Source organism: Homalodisca vitripennis, chromosome 5, assembly GCF_021130785.1.
Source record: "Homalodisca vitripennis isolate AUS2020 chromosome 5, UT_GWSS_2.1, whole genome shotgun sequence".
Classification (NCBI taxonomy): domain Eukaryota; kingdom Metazoa; phylum Arthropoda; class Insecta; order Hemiptera; family Cicadellidae; genus Homalodisca; species Homalodisca vitripennis.
Genome location: NC_060211.1, coordinates 37,611,950 through 37,629,282, shown reverse-complemented (window position 1 = coordinate 37,629,282; position 17,333 = coordinate 37,611,950). Strand labels below are relative to the sequence as shown.

Genomic DNA, 17,333 nt, shown 5'->3' with positions numbered 1-17,333 from the left:
TTAACTATTAGCTTATATACACTTTTGGATCGTTTTCAAAACGATAATATTAGTCGAAATATTAAAGGATTCGTGTGAAGTCTTTTTCTTTTATTATATATATATATATATATATATATATATATATATATATATATATATATATATATATATATATATATATAATATATCTTTTAATATAGAGCCACAACAGTTTAAAATTTACATTTGTAAAAGCCCTTTTTATTTTATTAAATCGAGTAGCTTCTAACGTGATATATTTTTCCAAATTGTTATAAACAGACTCCATTGCTGTAATGTAAATTAAAATGGTTGAAATTAGTTAGTAATTCTGTTTATAATTTCTCACTCTTACTCTTATATCGCTATAGTATTGAATATTTACAGTAATATTATAAACTTGGAGCCTTCCAAAATTACAAACAGTTTACAACAATAATGCCTGTTGTTGAATAACATCACAACTTCTTACAACAGCTGTTGAATTGTTTTTAACAAATATCATCGTACACTTTATGATTTTGAGGAGTGGTTAGTTGTCAACCATCTGGGTTTATTTAAAAAAGTTAAATTCTAAAAGTTTTTTAAGTTTAGTTTATAAAAACAAAAGTAAATAATAAAAAACCTTGTTAGAATATTAAGTTGTCTATAATTCGCAACCAAAATGATAGTTAGTCAGGAATTATTAATTATTTTTTGACAGATAAATTGTAGCACGTTCAGCATTTTAGCTCCTTATCATATGACTAGCGATACAAAATGCTCTGGATGATAAAAAGCAAACAATAATTAGTCCTATTTTAACCCAGGAAATTGAAATTCATATAAAGATTCATATTTGGAGATAATTTCCCAAAACCAACCTAATTTAGCGTAAGGTCTTATGGGTGTTTTACCCTATTTTCTACATAGAAAAATAGTAGAAACACAGAATCCTGAAACTTAGTTGCCTCATGAATAAAAAAATGTATTTAAGTCCCAATTTAAATTTATCAATTAATACGCCATGAATACCACTTAACTCCATAAAATGATGAACAGCCGTTAAATGGAGAGTAGTAGTATAAAACTTATGTTAAATACATGTTTTTTAAGTTAAGTTTGGTGGGTGGAAAAATAAAAATTTATAAATCGAGGTTTATTTCAAGAAGACCACCTATATTCTAATTTTAGAGATTTTTTTAATAGAATTCTATAGCATTCCCTATCATAACCTCCGTAAAATTAAATCGTGTTAGGTATTAAAAATGCCAATACCGTATAAATAATGGTAAATACACATCCATGCTTTTAATTATTATGTATTCTTTAAGCTAGCAGCTACTACGTCACATTTAATTTATATAACACCATAAAATAATAATTTCACATTTTACGTAGTTTAGATGGAGTGGAATGGAAAAGGACTTCATAGGTAGACAAAAGCATTTAGTCTAATCTGTGTAATAATACATTTTGCTAGGATCCTTCTTGAATAAATCAAAATGCTGATTTTGGGACCATTCCGAACGTAACCTAATTTAACAAAACTCCAATAGGGCTTGCCCCTCCATTCAACTCTAAAAGCTAAAACAAGTATTATGTTACAAAAATTATAATCAGCTGCTCATACCTTACATGAATTACAGTAAATGTTTTTTTCTACTCAACATTAAATTCATTCAAACCATTTATAATCATAGACAAATTAACGTATAGATCCTTTTTTAGAAAAATATAATCTCTTAGATGTGATTACTTGAAAATAACTTACTTTTTACCATTGTTTTGTTTGTCTACGTCAAAACAAGAAGAAACTGCGACTGTCAGTTCTGCTAAATAGTACTCGAAAAATAGATACGTACCAAACATAATTTATAATGTATGAGAAAATCCAATCCTAGGAGAAGACAGGATATAGTGCCATTATCAAATATAGTTGTAGACGTAGAATATATTACATTGGAATTGAAAGAACTGTCGTACGTGGAATTATTAACTGAGCAATGTTTGTAAAAACTGTTGTTTGCAATAAAAAAAGAAAGGGATAAATGTCTGTTACAACTATCTTGCGGAAGTGCGCGTTGACCTGTTTTCAGAGAACATTGTAGATCTTTTAACAAAACTCTGAAAGTTAAAGGTTTTAAAAATTAGAACGTTGGACATCTAAGCAAAAGCACGATCTAAATATGTACGTTAATTAAATATACCAAGAAATGTGTTTCTATACGTGGATAAATGCTAATGCTGTGAATGTAACTGTAGTAAAATAACACAACATTCCTTGAGCGTGTACTTACAAATGTCTTACTGTAATCCTATTGCGACTTGTTTCAGTTCCGTCATATTAGGCTTCAATGATCCCACTTGGAACTTGAAGAAAGAACTAATCTTTCAGAGCATTGAATAGTAGTGTACAACTATATTAATTTAAGCTAAACTGAAGTAGCATTTTAGAACGATCCAAACTAAACATTATATTTGCAAATAATTAACCTAAAGTAAGGAATAAAATCACTTAGTGGACTTATTAATTGTGAATAATTGTTTGCGAATAAATCACAAAAGATAAGCTTGAAGACAGCTATTTGGAGAGTATAGCCTTTATTACGAACAAATAAGACAGATTTGGGTCAAAACCTCATGCCCTGACCTCAGATTATTGAAAGCAAAAAAATCAATTTCAACCAAATTAGCTCAAAAGTCTGGTGATAAATTGAATTCTAACTTGTTATTAGTTGCGTGGTGATAACCTTTTGACCAAATAATTAATTGACTTATCTTCTTTAAGTGGCGCAGTTAAGTATGAGGATAGTAGATTATTTGTACCCTGAAACTGGTAATGCATTTTTCATATCGCGAATGTACTATATACGGTCGTTAAAATTTGTTGGACTGATATTTTGTTTTAGTTACATAATTTCTAAATTACATAGTAGAGAGAACGCTGGTTTAAACTAAATTGAAACAAAAATTGTAAGGCCTTACTCTGGTAGTTGTTATAAGCAAAAGAATATATATATTTCGTTAATATTGAGAGGTTATGTACACTGATGATGAATGAATACCGAAACACCAGTATGGCAATAAAAAATGTTAAAAGGGTTTTAGTTGTGTGTATGTATGTATGTGTGTATGCAGAAATAAATGGGCGCAGACTTCTTATGACAAAAAAATAAAGACTTCATATGAACCTTTAATATTTCGACGAATTTCGTTCTCAAAAATGATTTAAATATTATATGCAAGCAAAGAATAAAAGTAAAAATATAATGAATTTTTAGTATCAGCTGAAATATTCTAATCTAAATTTATAGTGTCAAAATTTTTTTACTCTTTGGTATATTATAAGAAATGTTGGGAAGTACCTTTTTATTAAAATTAAGATTAACAAATATAACAAAGGCGTTATAACAGCGTAAAATTAAAATAAAATAAAATATTAACAGTATTGTTCTTTTTTGAGTTGTACATTCATAACAATAGAAATATATAACACATTTTGTTTTTACTTTTGTTAGACAATTTTTTAACATGTCATTTCTTATTTAAGCCTAATTTATTTATACACTTGTTCTAAGTTTTCTAATTGCATTTTGGAAGATTCTTTTGGTACTTTACAAATCACTTTTAATGGATAACAGTTATTAAATATATCGTTATGAACCAATGCGTGTTGTAAAACCAATTTGTCGTCTTTTCTGTTGGATGAAGACCGATAGTTATTCATCCTAATATGTAAGGGATTTGTCGTTAATCAAATATAGCGCTAGCGACAAAATAAATAAATATATATATATATATGTGTGTGTGTGTGTGTGTGTGTGTGTGTGTGTGTGTGTGTGTGTGTGTGTGTGTGTGTTTACTATAAATATACAATTAGGAGTACGCCACAGCAGATGTCACGTAACAAGCTTCACCAAGGTTGCATGCAAAATTTTAAGCTCATTTCATTCTCGAAAAGTTTAGTGATGAGATCGGCAGATATACATCATACAGAAAAGAAGTGTTTACTTCCCTTCAGCAAACAAGACGGAAATTGTTTTCAGCTAGTAAGTGCTTCAATGACCATCAGCCAAATTTCATGGCTGGACATTCCCCATCATATAATTTATTGTTGTCTATGTAAAAATGAAGCCTCGTGCAAACTTTATGGTCTGCAGATTTTTATGTATCTTTCCAAATGACACATTTACATATTTATTCATTGAGTTATGTTTCATAGCATAACTTAATTTAAATAATCAAAGTTCCGGTGAGTTCGGGAATGGTACTACAAACACGAGAGTGTGCTGAAACCTTGAAACCAACTTTTAACATTGATTTTCACTCTTTATTTATTAATTTTATTGTATGAATACTCAACATGTATTAATATGTCATTTAAAATTTTGTATGGTTATACTCAACGTATTTACAAATTTATTTATTTTGTTATTTTCTCGCTGCCATCTTGGTTATCCATAATAACAATGTAAACATATTCGCTAACGCTCAGCCAAATCCTGTGGAGTGACAAATACCATCATAGAACTCGTTATTACTCGTATATAAATGAAGTTTCGAACAAAATTTCAAGTCTATAGGTCAGTGCGTTTTCAAGATATCGTGTGGTTTTACAGACAGACGGTCAGAGAGGGAACGATTGAAAGGCTTCGCTGACGCTCAGCCAATTACACAGCGAAAAGCGAAGGGTAGTAAAGGCCAATGTCCGCAACCCGAATGCCGCGCACGTACCCCCAAGGCCGAAGAAGCGCTCAGAAGGTCGTCTCTACTTGGCATGCTCCATTGTCAATCCGAACGTGTTAATTTATAATAAATTATTAATTACATTTCGCACACTGGACCCAGATTGCATACATACGCACTTTCCCTGCATGGACTACTTGCTACATCACGCAACTCTTCTCACGCGTCGATTTTCCTTTTCATTCCTATCAACACTTTTTAAAGATCGAAAGTGGAAATATTTTAAGCTCGAAAAGTGTTTTTACTTTTAAAATATTTAAAAAAAAACCATATTTTTAGCAGTGGTTTGACTTAAGCAAGTAGGAAGAAACAAGAGGTTAATTTCCTCTTTGGCTGAGCGTTAGCTAAGCATATTGGTCAAAGGGCTGGAAAATTTAATTTCTATGTGTCTATCCGTATGATATATAGATAACGAACGGCCTTATAGACCTGAAATGTTTCATGAAGCTTCATTTCTTTAAAGGAAATATTGAGTTTGATGATGGTGGATGTCATTCCATAGGATTTAGCTGGACGTTAGAAAACATTTTTACGTTGGCCTTAAACTATGATGGTTACAAGAAAATGGTACAATAAATAAATATCCAAAAAACATTGAGCTTTAAACTTAAAATTGTGCACGCAACCTGAACAGAACTCGTTACGCAACAGGTGGTGTGGGGAACCTTGTTTTATAATTATTAGTCAATTGAATTTTTATTTCTACGGTCTTAACTTACTTCTTCATTACTGCCTCTGGCTTTACTAACACATAGTCTTCTTAAAAACATGTTTGGCTATAATAAGCTCTTGGAAAATTGACTAAGGTATTGAATAATCCAATGTCTTGCGTTCGGCGATAAACCGGCTTGAATTACAGTTATTTGCATAAGTCCGGCGCCTGTTAGCGCCGTCGTCGTAATTGATATGTTCACACACACGCGCGCGCGCGCGTACGCACACAAGGTCGTTTGCCATAAACCAACTGCACCGCCTGTTTTAACCTATTTCAGAAATGATTACAATTACAAATTCGTTCAGCTCATAATCGCTCTGCTATTTTTAGTCCAGGCCGAGCGGTTTTACAAGTCTCATTATGTTAATTATGTTGTGTTCAATTATTTTTTAAGTAATACTATGCACTTGCTGCGCAGTTAGGACTGGTTTAGTCACAGTATGCCAATGTTCTTTCGCTTAATTGCACGATGGCTAACTCGCTTAATCTCGGTTTCATTTAATTTTTGTGGTGGCATGAAGTTGTGGGAATTTCCTTATTCCCTTTTTACAGAGGCAGTTTCTGTGGCACCGTGCACCTTTAACATGTAGGAAACACAGTTTCTATTTACAAGTAAGTATTTATGTTTAAGTTGTGAAATGCAATTAACTTCCAACGATTAGACAGTAGTCACTGCGGCGAGTGCCACTATAGATTTCAATTTGGCGCGTAATCTTTCAATAGTGGCGAACACCACAGCCAGCTGCGCCGACCTTTAGGTCATAGCTTTAACAATGGGAGCCACCTACTATCTGGAATTATACTGGACAGGTTCTAGTAGGATGATTCCTGCCTAGGTTAGCAAGCGGGGAGCGGAGGTTGTGTCGGAGTCGTTGTGTGGCTATAGTGTAGAGTAGACCGGGTAGAAGTGTTTTTAGATCGTCTATGCTTAAGTCTTATAGTTAGGGAACTTTCGGAAACATATCTAAATTATTATTTTATCTTTTTCTCATGAAAGCTGGTTAGGTTTGGATAGGGGAAATCTAATGGCGGATCCACTGTAAATAATTAGTCCTCTGGAAAGGTGCCCTCTTCCGGTCGCGACGACACGAGGTTGCATCACCAATGTTGTAAACTCAAGACATATTTTTGCCCGTATACGAGTATGCTTTGAGGAATTCGATTAAGTTTTTCTTAAGTTTAAAAATGCTCCGAGTTAAAACATTTGGGATAGATGTGTTGTAACATCCTGAATAATTATGTGTTTTATATATATATATATATATATATATATATATATATATATATATATATATATATATATATATTTACTCGGGTTAAAGATCAAGAAAGGTCAGATGGTCAGGATTCCTGAAGCAGACTGCAACCTTGCCCAAGGCCCTGTTTCGGTGCAGGGAACGAGTTTGAACAATAATGGCTTCTACAGGGCCTTGAGTGGGGACAATGGAGCTCATTTGGAGGCAAATGCACTTCACTGCAAAAAGAGAATGCTGTAATCACTAATTTTTGACAATAGCTTTTCCGCGTACTTCTCCCAACCAAATTAGCCATGTTTCATCTTCCGTTGCACTGTTCGAATTATGTGCAATCGACAAAGGCGGTACACAATTGCTCACGTTTTTAATTTATTACTCTTATATGTCTATAGTTAGATAATAAAATAAGTATTTTATCATTTCATCCCTTAAAACTGGACTAGGCTCAATATCTTTCTGATATAAAAAGTGTATCCCATAATCTGTTATCGCTATTCAAGAAATCTTCTGGAACTTATCTTTAAAAAACAAAGATATTTAAAATGCAAATTATACGATATGCAAAGAAATATTTAAAGTGACAACTTTAGTTTCTTTTAACAATTACGGCCCCTGCAGCATTTGTTTGTTTACAGTAAGAATAAATGTCCTGAACCACGTTACTCACGTGGTGTTGAGATTTTTGGTATTGTGTGCTTTAAAAATATACTCCAGATTGATTAACAAGAAATAAGACTTCGATATTAGATACGCATTAGATACAAATTATGTCAAATATATGATTTTAGGTATAAATATACTTATAAAGTACACCCCAGTGTTGGGATTTCATGTTTATTGAAATTAAATTTGGCTATTGCCACTTATACAAATTCAATGAATATGTATGTATGTATGTATATATATATATATATATATATATATATATATATATATATATGTATGTATTGATAAACGAAAAGTTCTCGCTCCGCGTGCCGGGACACAAACTCGGATCTCTATTAAATAAGCTAAAATCATTAACGGAACCCTTAATTTTTCCATCAACTATTTCGAATTTTGGTTTTTTTCTTGTGTTTAAATAACCAAAACAATATTCTTTAACTTTGTATGGGTGACAATACCCTGATTTAATATTAATACCGATAAATGGAAAAGATATACTGCACAAGTATGTAGGCCTAAGTGATTTACAAATTCATCTTGATTAAATGTATACTACCACTACGAATATCTGGATAAAGTGTGAAATGAACGGTGTAAGTAAGCATGCAAAAGTTATTGTCTTATAAGCCGTCTGAAAAAATATACAAACTTCGCATCAAATGTAATTTCAACTTCATTCGCATCACAAAAGGAAACGTTCCATTAAATGTTCCTTACTATATATAAGTAAAGTGATCGATTAAAACACAAAGTAAGAGTCGACTTGCAAAGCGACAAGTTGTTGGCAAGTAAAAATTTTCTAGGACACAAAACGAGCAAGCATGCACGTGTTGTGGTCACAAAGTTAATCAATTAAACGTCCCTTACTATAAGTAAAGGATCTATTAAAAATACAAAGTAAGAGTCTACTAAGTAGTTGGCAAGTAAAAATGTTCTAGGACACAAAACGAGCATGCATGCACGTGTTGTGATCACAAAGTTAATCAATTAAACGTTCCTTACTATAAGTTAAGTGATCTATTAAAAACACAAAGTAAGAGTCGACTAAGTAGTTGGCAAGTAAAAATGTTCTAGGACACAAAGCGAGCTTGTATGCACGTGTTGTGGTCACAAAGTTAATCAATTAAACGTTCCTTACTATAAGTAAAGGATCTATTAAAAATACAAAGTAAGAGTCTACTAAGTAGTTGGCAAGTAAAAATGTTCTAGGACACAAAACGAGCTTGTATGCACGTGTTGTGATCACAAAGTTAATCAATTAAACGTTCCTTACTATAAGTTAAGTGATCTATTAAAAACACAAAGTAAGAGTCGACTAAGTAGTTGGCAAGTAAAAATGTTCTAGGACACAAAGCGAGCTTGTATGCACGTGTTGTGAACACAAAGTTAATCAATTAAATGTTCCTTACTATAAGTTAAGTGCTCGATTAAAATCACAAAGTAAGAGTCTACTAACTAGTTGGCAAGTAAGAATGATCTAGGACACAAAACGAGCTTGTATGCACGTGTTCTGATCACAAAGTTAATCAATTAAACGTTCCTTACTATAAGTAAAGTGATCTATTAAAAACACAAAGTAAGAGTTAAGTAGTTGGCAAGTAAAAATGTTCTAGGACACAAAGCGAGCATGCATGCACGTGTTGTGATCACAAAGGACGCATGCACTGCATGCGATTGACTGAGCGAGACATACGCAGAGGCGCACGTGCGAATGGTGCTGTTGTCGCATCAAGGCCGATTTTCGCGCTCGTTGCCAAAATCTCATACAGACTTGTGATAATGAACCGCTCTGGCGGCCATCCTACCGTCACTACTTTGTCTTGCATACACAAGCTGATTGATTCCGATTTATCGACGGAAAAATAAATTATCATCGATCATCTGAATATTTATTAACACTTAAATTATTGTTCTAAACTTTATTACACGAATGTGCGAAAATGTCTGATAGTTTTTTTGAAAACATAGAAATTACATTTATTCTGTTATTCTGTATAGATAGTAACTCATGTGTTGATAAAATAAAACATATAAAAGTATTAAATATTAAAACTTTTATAATACGCAGTGACAATGTATATATTTTTTGTGGTACGTATTATAGGAACAGGAAACATTACTTACTTTACATTATGTTCTAAGTAGATATGTTGAAAACTGTGAGAAGCTCAGTATTATATTACACAAATGGTAAATTATATTTGATCTAAAATCATCATTTTAATCAGTCTAAAAATTATTAGTAATAAAGCTGTTACATAACTTCATAGTTTGATTTAAATCATGAATGCCGACTATTGGATGCAAACGTTTTAAAAGGGAAATTTATAACTTATGGAAACAGAAATAACAATCAAATAATTTTGCTTCAGTAGTCCAGAATATGTCAATACTTCTACAAGTATTGATCTAGAATAGCTGTTATTTCCAGTTTCGTTAATGTCTCGGAAACTAAGCGTCTTTTATTTTTAGAATAATATTTTTTACTATAATATTATCGTACGTTTTTGGGAAGTAGTATATATTACAGCGGTTGCAAGAGAAACAATTTTGAAACTTCAAAAGTACATCAAGCGGCTGTACTGCCCACCATCTTGTTTTTAGTCCATAATAAAATGTTAAATTAGTGATGAAACAGAACATACAGACGTTAACGAGTCTCTCTTTAAATTTTTTTACAATACTTTTATTAATTGGTAGGAAAAATCTCAAATTGTTTTCTACTTCATTGCTTGATTATTTATAAAGCATACATTGTACATGAAATACTGAAAAAGCATTCTAATTTTAATCGCGTTAATTAGCATTCGGGTCTTATATCACATCGGCTAAATCGTGTTTAATAAGTGGCATATTGTGAACAAATTCACCAAAGCTTCAATAAACAACTCTATGACAACTAAAGAGTTTGAAATTTATTAGCTGCGCTTTGCACAGGGTATTTCTTGTTGGTTTGCAAAATTTCATTTTTGTTTGTATATCTGCCTGTCTGTCCGCACTATGCAATGTCTCGAAAACGACCTTTACTCGTTTGGTGCACTTAAAATTGTGCGTGAAGTTGCATTTCTATATAAGGAACACTGAATTCGATGGTGGTGCATATCATTTCAAGGGATTTGGCTGAGCAAACCGAATATCTTTACATTGTTCTTATGGGTATACATGATGGTAACGATAAAATAATAGAATAATTAAATTTGTAAACATACTCAATACAATAATAAGAGATTCAAACATGGGACATATTTTCACTAACTATACCAAACACATACACTACCATATTTTAGTGACTTGGTAATTGAACTTTTATTTTGTAAACACTGCTGAAATCCAATTTAATAAATAAAAATGTGGATATCTTGAAAAAGATTTTATCAGTAGATTTTAAATGTTGCATGAAACTTCAATTCTTCAAGAATGAGATCTATGATGCCTCATTTAGGGGAGTCTAACTCTCTATCTTCTGTAATGTTAACTTTATGTCATTTATCTCTATAACTAATCAAGCTAGGACTCTTGAATCAAATATTCCAAGAGAAACCGGTTTTCTATTAATAGAGATAGCTCTCATATTTTTTTCTGTTAATTTTTTGGGCTTTTATTTACACACACACACACACACACACACACACACACACACACACACACACACACACACACACACACACACACACACACACACACACACACACACACACACAAGATAAATAAAATTAAACCGACATATTTTACAAACAAAATTATATTATGTTAATAAATTGTACAAAAATATTTTTTCCTAACTCTTAGAATTAAAGATTTTTAAACCCCTGTGTCTATGATTATCTTATATTACAAAAGACATGTAGTAAAAAATTCACTACTGTCAAATCTTCCCGAGCTGAAAAAGTGGCATTAAAGTGTTTAAAACATAAGTTTCGGAAATCGCAAAAAGAAACGTAAAGCTATGTCAATGTTTAGTAATTTCCAGGACAGTATTCAGCAATGGATGGATTCTCTTGTTTATAAAATAGATCCTCAAGCTTCATTTATTCCAGAGTCCTAGCCTGTCTGATTTTCTTTACGATGCTGCTTTTTGAAGTTTTTGCAGTTTAATTCGCTACAGATGTTTGATCGAACTCACCAGAAGTTTTCATACACTCAAACCTAAATGCTTCATAAATTTACTCTACTTATATAACCATCATTAAATGCACAAACTAATGAAAAACACCATAATTCAGAGTAGGTAATGTCACAAAAGCCCTTTTTGGAAACACAGACCATATTATAACATTATTCATCAACTATTTGGATTCCGTGTTTTGCTCTTTAGACGCTCTTCCAAAAGCTGTTTGACTGTCAGATCTCGAAATATAGCCTTAATTTCATTCGGTCTCTTTTGAGATGTTGGAATGTTTTTATGGTCATACTATGTTTGTCTAATAACGTCTTGTTATATTTGCACCAGGTGCCATTGTCCAGAACCAAAAAAACACTATGACATAGTTTATATTAAATATATAAATAAATATATTTTTATAAGTTTCAATTGATATGCAACAACAAGTAATATATCATTTAAAAGAGGAAATTTCAATGCATAATAAACAAAAAAGTTAAAATTGTTTTATATCGAGTTAGACTTCCCTCAAGGGACAAGTTCTTTTTTGTACGATTGTATGTCTGTCTGTCTGCAGGAAATCTGAAGTATGAAATGAGCGATAGATTAGTAATTTTCCATGCAACATCAGCGAAGCTTGTTACGACACGTGGTGTGGCGTACTTCTATCTTGTTAATATAAAATATTTATAATCAGCAGACCACAACTGCAAATTTTTCTTGGATTTATGATGAATACATATAGATATAAATATTCATTATTCAGTCTTTCTTTAAAGCTTAAAAATAAACAAGAGATTTCTGCCGCTGATGTCTCTCTGGTTTATTGGCAAATACTTCTTCCCTTGTTACTTTAAACAGACGTAATATAGTATTGGTAATCAGTTCAGTGCCAATCAGACTTTTCTATAATTTTGCATCCCTGCACTTATGACTCGTAACGTCATTGCCGTCTAAGCTGGAAACCGTCCAGAAGGAAATCAAGTGACGTAAGGCGTATACTGCAAAAGTTAATCAATTTTCAAGTTTCGGCATACAAATTTATTGCATTACAATTGTATTACTGAATTATACTAACAGTTTTGTAATACCAATGCTGCTGAATATATTTTGAAGATCGTCAAATCCGCACACATTAAACTTGCTCTTAGTTTAACGCTTATCTAAAAGCTTCTTGAATATGGTCTTTAATGTGGTCTTCATCGTTTACTTAGAAATTCCAATGCCTGCAAACTTCTTTATTAGCAACAGATTTAATTTAAGTGCGCTACTTTCAGATAAAAAGAATATATCCATCTTGATCTTCTACATCAGTAAATAAGTCACTTTTCCCATGATACATAATAGTAATAGACTAGAACATTATAGTTTTAAACAAAGTATTTTTAGCTTGATCTTTGTAGGCTGATAAAGGTAAAATTAATAGTATTAATAAACTGTACCTACTTTAAAATTGTAATGTTCCGAATAAAATTCTATGTATAAGGAAAGTAATTCATTCATATACAATATCAAGATAATAATTGTGAAAACCCGATTCTTTAAGTGCTTTATAATGAAAAAGGTAATCCTTAAAAAATTCCGAATTTGTTATCAAACACACAGTACAGATTTCAGAACAATCTTAGTAGATTGACCCTATATTTTCTTGTCCAGGAGCTGATACTGATAGTGGCATACTTATATGTTTGTACTATCAACTCGATACCTATAGATGCTGTATGGGATAGTATATAAATTACAATAGTTCAGATTTTGGGGAAATGCAGCGTACTATTATTTCACAACAAACGCATGGCTTTTGTAATGTAATCAGGGTAATTTAAACATATTCTTCTATGAATGGATACATTTTCTATCTCTGGATCCAGTTCGCTTTAACTTTATAAGGGCTATTAATACAATTTTTAATGTGTGAATCCCCAAACTTTAGCGTGTTTAAACGAATAATACCTGTAAATTTCTATAGAGATTTTGATATAAAAGATTTTAAAACAGAACGTGGTACAAAATAAGTTTTATACTGATTGGCTGAGCGTTAGCGAAGCTAATTGCTCAGAGGGGCTGGCAATATTTGTCTTATATATCTCGAGAACGAATTGACTCTATATGTCCATACTTAACTTCTATACTTGAAATTTGGCTTCAATTTTCATTCATATTTATCTTTAGGCAATATATCGAGTTCGATGATAGTGCATGGCACTCCATGTAATTTTATTGAGCGAGCATTTTACATTGACCGTGATGGCAATGATAAATACTCAGAAGAAACATATTCGTAATCATACAGTCATATTATAGTACAATCGCATCATAGTTTGGAAATGAGACTTAATTTCAAATGTAATGAGATTACTTTGTTAGACTGGTGTTTTAGGTTTCCGCTTTGTTAACAGGTTTCTGAATAACTATTTGAAATATTTAAAATATCTTTTATTGTGGAATTTGTTTTTAACATTTTTTCATGTTTACGGTACTTTTAATCCGTTACGTGTTTTGCACGATGTACATTAAAATAGAATATAAGCTTTAATAGTTTTGTAAAATAACCAATGAGTAATATTAAATGTTAAATATAATTCTTTACTATAAAACTCTTTTTTACTAACCTTAAACTAAAATCTTTAATCCTTACCCACTTATTAGTTGCTACTAGATTAATGTATAGCATTATGTTAATGACCTGGTGTAAACGGTCAGTTTAAGTTTGCAAACATCGATTCTAATAATACATATTCGGTCTAAAACATGATAACAACGTATTTGTTTAAATATCTAACAATACAAGTCAACATAGGTATCAGTGTTTCCTCAGCGGCTGACACATGGGTCACGTATTTGCTTCCCATGCGGTGAAAATCGGAATAATAAAAGAATCTCAGTTTGAGTTCAAGCGAACGTGCTATAATTACCAACAGTATCAATTATGAGTATCATTCAGATTTTCATGTTCCCAAATACCATGCTTTTCGGTTCACACCCCTTCGAAAAACTAGTAACACATATGAGGAGTACGTCCAAGAGTTTATTCGATTTTTTTCCAGTTCATTGAACTTAGAAAATTTGCAAATACAATTAAGAAGTATATTCAATTGTTTTGGCAATTTTTTAAAGTGATATGACACGATAAATTGAATATTAACTATGACGCCAATCACAAACCCTAAGTATTAAGTACAATTTACAACATCCCGTAAAAAATTACCATTATTCTCCTAAAGCCTCAAACTTGTCCAATTTTTAAAGGACATTATAACGCAATGACAGAATGGGTGAAGTTTATTTTCGTCAGTCTTTTTTGAAAATGAAAATGTTTTAATTGTGTATATATAAAAATATATATATACACATATTGATTTATCGATATACGTACGTTTTATAGCCTTATTGTGTAAACAATTTGAGTGAGCATTACTGCAACGTTAATAGTGGATTTTAAGCGTTAGTTTTCACTGAATGTGGAAGCACTAGTGGGCCTTGATATAAATATGCAAGGTACGTGGACCATTTCTGGGAGGCAAGGAATTTCTTTAACAATTATAAAGAGCAAGTTTAGTGGAAAACTTTGAATCAAAAGCAAACGCTGGGAAGACTAGACAATTGATTTTTAACAACAGTAGATCAGGATCGTAGCAATTCACCATTTTGGCTTACTTTTGAAATGTAACTCAGATGGTTTCGGTATTACAGATTGTAAGATTTTACAGTTTTATTAAAAAGTTGATATAACTGGCTGGTAGTTTTAGAGCTGACCCCAACAACTTGGACTGATTCAGGATGTCTAGATTTGACGAGAACTGTCGCTCTGGCTTCTCTAATGAATGACCAATCATTCGATATAATAAATTTGTTACCCAATTGTGTAGAGACTGTGCTACTATCAAAAAGGGTTCAATCATAAAATACATTCTTTAACAGATGTTTTAAATTCTACAGTTCATTACAATGAGGCTACATGTGTTCTGCGATTTTCTTGTCGCCTTCATGAATACCCTGAGGCTATGAAAATGTTCGTTAACGCTCAGATAAATCAAGAATGAATATCATGCAGTGGCGTACATCATCATCGAACTGCATGTTGGCTATATAGTAATGAAGCTTTACACAAAATGTCAAGGCTATAGATTAGCCGTTTTCGAGATAAAGTGCGGAAATACAGACAGAAATACATATTTCCAGTATGATTCCTGATTCAGTATCCTGGCTTCAGTAATTAAGTGCTGTTCTGAAGCACCTACTGTAAGGGTGTCAAATGCGTTTAGTCTGTCGAAGAGTTCATGCCAGGCTGCTGGAAGAATCAAAATTTTAATAAGAATTAATTAGTTACAGCCCCGAGTCTCATGTTGGATGAATGTAGGCGTGAATGGGAAAGAGATGTATTTTTGAATGAGTATTTTAAGTATAGTAATGATTTTAATTAGTAATTGACTTTTGCAATGCAATGTTTTATTGTCAAAATGCAATAACGAATTATTATTATTATTATGTAATGCTCAGCGAACAAGCCTGAATTAATCAAACTTCTGAAGACGATATTGCGTGCAAGATCTTTCCCAATCACGATTAATCAATGGTTGCTCCACCTGTAACCTGTGTGATGAGACCGGTTGTCGGTAGGTAGCGCGGGCGATATGAGAAGCCCAGAATGAACGGACCTTGCCCTCACAATGCCACCTTTGTCTCCATAGCCCCGCGGTGGTGTCCAAAAATAGCCTCTGATTATAACCTCCATATGATTTATGATAATCCGATTAATTTATGTCGGGTTAGGAGAAGCCTAGAAAGAAGAGGAGATCCCACGGACGGCGTCAACGAGCGGAGAGCCGCGGTGATCTCCGAAACGATAACGGGGATGGGTCCTCCGGAGACCGGTCTCTAACACCCACGGGGCGGAGACGGTGGTGTAGAAAGTCGTGTGGAAGGGAGATGTCAGATATTGAGGTAAGGATATGATCAGAAAAGGAAACTCCGGAAAGGAACAAAATTATATGATCCATCTGTGTTATCAGTAAACTCGATGGGTAAAAGTGTTTGATAATCTGAAACGAGTAAGTTACATCCATGCAGATGCTTTTTGGTTGAACGTAACTTTTTTTGTGTCACACCCCATAAATGTGCATTGCTTTTCTGTATATATATAAATTTTAAAAACTGCGTTCATGCAATAGGAACTTTATGAACTGTTCCATTCAAAGTGTTTTATTCGATGTCTTTAGTCAAACTTTATTTCATGGTCTGTGTCTTAGAATTAAAGATTTTGGGAGTAAAATATGTCGCAGATTGTCTAGACATCTCACTTGTAATTAATAACAGTTTTCAAAAATTAAGTGCCTGCATTAGAATATAAAACTAGCTTGGCAGTATAAAGGAGCAGAGAATATAACCAACTCAAACTTACATATACTGTACATGACTAAGAACAAAATAATGAATTAGGCAAAGAAGGGAGAAGGCTGAGTTGAAATATGAAACTCTAAAGCGATTAGAAATAAAACTGAGATTGGATACTTGCAATGATAACGTGACTGGAAATAAGGCCGAGAAATGAATACATGAAACGGTAACGCGACTGGAAATAAGGCTGAGAATTGAATACATTAAACGATAAAGTGACTAGAAATAAAGCTGAGAGTATAATACTTGTAATAATAACGCGACTTGAAATAAGGCTGAGAATCGAATACATGAAAATATAAAGTGACTAGAAATAAAGCTGAGAGTATAATACTTGTAATAATAACGCGACTTGAAATAAGGCTGAGAATCGAATACATGAAAATATAAAGAGACTGAAAATAAGGCTGAGAATTGAATACATGAAAAGATAAAGCGACTGGAAATAAGGCTGAGAATTGAATACATT

At 32.4% G+C, this 17,333-nt stretch overlaps 1 protein-coding gene across 3 annotated transcripts in view; it reads right to left on the bottom strand.

Annotated features, from left to right (window-relative positions):
* The window catches only part of LOC124362013 (growth/differentiation factor 8), an 81,908-nt gene that overhangs the window by 18,591 nt on the left and 45,984 nt on the right, over positions 1-17,333 (bottom strand). The window lies entirely within an intron of this gene.